Below are 3,220 nucleotides of genomic sequence, written 5' to 3'. Positions count from 1 at the left end.
CCCTTTTGGGGCACCCTCCTGCTTTCCTTCCTCCGTGAATACAACCAGAGCCCCTGCAGGGAGTGGAGGGGAAGGAGGAGGCTACCCCACTGTGGAAGCCTTTCCATTTTTCTTGTTTTTCTTCAAAACGTGAAGAAAAAGAGAGAGCCTACCAAAGGAGCCCAGGTGCCTGCTCACAAGAAGCAGGCATTAAGCATGGAGCTGGGAAGAAAAGTGCAGCAGAAACATTGCAGTAATATAGGATAATAACCCTGTAAATGCTGAGAGGCGGCTGAATAGTTTTATTTTCTGGAGTGCCATGGTATTGTAGAAGAGAGACCAGTAAACAAATATTTTCGTTTAGCAGCAGGGAAAGGAGGGGTGGGGATGTACTGCCATTCCCCAGGGAAGCGGAGAGAAGGTACAGCGCAGGGCGAGTGATTAGAAATAATAAGGGGCAATTTCCCAAGATTATGGCACTGGCAGGTCCCAACAAAGTCAGAACTTGAGAGCAGCCTGGAGTGTGAATCAGCAGGCGAATTGCAGCTGAGGAACATGCTGTATCTTCTCCACCCCCAAATGCAGAACTGCTGGGAATGTGATATCTGCAGCACGGACACCCTGATAGGGGCAGGGAAAARCTGGCTCCCAGGCCCTCGGCTGGCTTGGCAAGATGCAGGTCAGTGGTCAACATTTCCTAGCACAGACCTGGTGTTAAGACCTACACTAAATACAGCTTGGGAGATTCACCTTTGGTCAGCTTGTTGGAAATGTTTGACCTGCTATTCCTTTGTGCCTCCGTTTCCTATTTATAGCATGCAAAAGCTACAATGATAGGCCACAGGATGCCCCTCGGATCAGACCTGGGTTAGATCCCATCTCTTCAAGAGTCTGCAACCAAATGTCCCGGAAGAAGGAGACAGCTGTAACTGGCAGCTATAACTGCACACATATTGGCCCTTCAAGGAAGGCCCCATCCTAATGGATCATCCTGACAGAAACTGGTTCAAGTTTTTATGTTCTTCTTGACCCGTGTAGTCCCATGCACTTCTTTATAGTCTTTAGCCTGTATTGATGGTTGAAACCTCTTATAGTCCAAATGCAGAGTTATTAAAGCCATTCATGAATTAAGGCTGGACAATCCAGGAACAACCATATTATGTCTTTGGATGTGTATACCTAAAAACACAACTTTGAGGAGTATGGGTAAAATTYGGGGTGATGCAGTTAGGAGATCTTCAGTTCTTTGATTCTTTTCATCTTCTTACTGGTACTTTAAAGAGCCTGTTAACCATATGTAGTGTATCTAATGCTTCTTTTGCTTTGATGGTGTTGGGGAGGCAGAAGGGTGCAGCCTGGAGAAGCCCACGCCTAGGTCTGGTCCTCTGGTCCAGGGATACTAAGGCACCTAAGTCACTCCAGTGAAAACRAGATGCTGTAAAACTCCACTTGATTGTCCACAGTACTGGGAAGCACTGACCTCCAAATGATCGCCCATAATTCCACTGACTCTGGTTGCTCTTKCAGCAGACAGTGCTAAAAATACACAGGTGCTTTGCATTTCCATTGTGTTGGCTAACAAAGAACCGCAAAGCACGCTCCAGCGTTCATTAATCCAAGTCTTACAAACCCGGTGCAGGTAGAGAGCCACAAACACCATGATTTACATCCCCTAATAACAAGCAGTGGGAAATCCAATCATACATTTCCAGTTATTAGCTGGAATCATTTAATTAGCTGCCCCTATCCTGCAGCAGTGCCGGAGCTCAGCTCAGAGCAAGGGCAGCAGCCCTGGCTCTCCTGGCCCCTGCATCTCTTGCCTAGCCTCCGAGCAGCCGCGCTTTAGCAACCCCACTTCAACTACAACTTAACTATCCAATGCAAAGCAAATACAAAGCAAACTGATTGGGTGCCGGTAAGCGGCTGGCGAGCCATTCAATCTCTTTCTGTCTCTGCTGTGCTGGGAATAATGAAAGTCCTCTGGCTCGCAGACACAGCCTCCCCTGTCTATTAGCTTTATCCTCTCTGATAGATAAGGCGGCAATTCTTCATAGCGAGCTGGTTGGCGTTAACTATTGGTCAGCACACAATAGTCCCAACAAGAGTAATGGGGCCAAATCCATCCCTAGTGGAACTGTACTGACACCAGTGATTTTAGGCTGGAGATAAATGTGGCCCTCGGAGTCTGGATTACCACCTGGAGGCTCCGAATCGATAATGAAATGAAAAGTTGTTTTGTTCCAAATCAAGACAACTTTAACCCATAATCCAGAGTGCAGGTAGGGGGTGAAACCATTTTAGCAAGAGAGATTTGTCTGCTCAGAGCATAAACCTAAACAAGCTTAAGACTGCATGGTATAATTTAATGGTGTTTAACACTGAAGCTGCTGTTCCTATAGCTACTGAAGGAAGCTTAGCAACCCAGCGCTCAGTTTCTGGGGCACAGAAWTGCTGCCTGAGATAACCTAAGGAGAGCGTGAGGATGTGTCATCATCACCCATGCATTAACCCGTCTTACCCTCATGCACCGTACYGCCATTGTGCTGAAAGCAGATCCCACAAGGGGTGTTTCTGCTGAAAAYGCAGGCATTTGATGCTGTCTTATTACCAAATGACCTGTTTTCCTTTAAAAAAGTAATAATGGTAAGAACCAGCCTGTTTCACTGCTTGAGAGCCAAATCCTGGCAAGATGCAGGTTAAGAGCAAGGGCCCGTGCAGGCACCTCCCACGGGTGCTGGCCCATGCGCCGGTGGGGTCTAAAGCCCAACGGCAACCGAAAAGCACCCCGTGCCCACAGGAATGTCAAATCTAGTTGTTGGGGGAGGCAGGACTGTTGTTCCAACAGCTGGGACTGGAGGAGCTGAGCCGGCCTCACRTGCTGCAAGATGTTTTCTGATTTACCTCCTGCGCAGCTATACGAGGGTCCTTGGGTTAGGATGCAAAGGGCCRGGATGTCAGCACCCAAAAAGGCACAGCTGTTCCCTGGGCAGCAGCGGGCTCTGCCTGGGGCCAATTTAGCCTCCTCGCTTACACCAAAGAGAGCAAGACCATTCTTGGGTCGAGTCTGCCCTGAACATCTCTCTGGACATCTCACCCAGAAGAACTCCCCTCTCTAACGTGAGCACAGCCCCCCTATTTCAAGGCTAACACCACACATGTTCTTTCTCTTCTGTGTCCCCAGGTCCTCACAGAGCTTGGCTGACCAAGGCTGGCTTAGAAGGCTCTTTCCTTTCCCAAGAAA

The sequence above is a fragment of the Apteryx rowi genome, unplaced genomic scaffold (assembly GCF_003343035.1).
Source record: "Apteryx rowi isolate R43461 unplaced genomic scaffold, aptRow1 scaffold_65, whole genome shotgun sequence".
Lineage (NCBI taxonomy): Eukaryota > Metazoa > Chordata > Aves > Apterygiformes > Apterygidae > Apteryx > Apteryx rowi.
Note: the sequence above shows the minus strand (reverse complement) of the source record.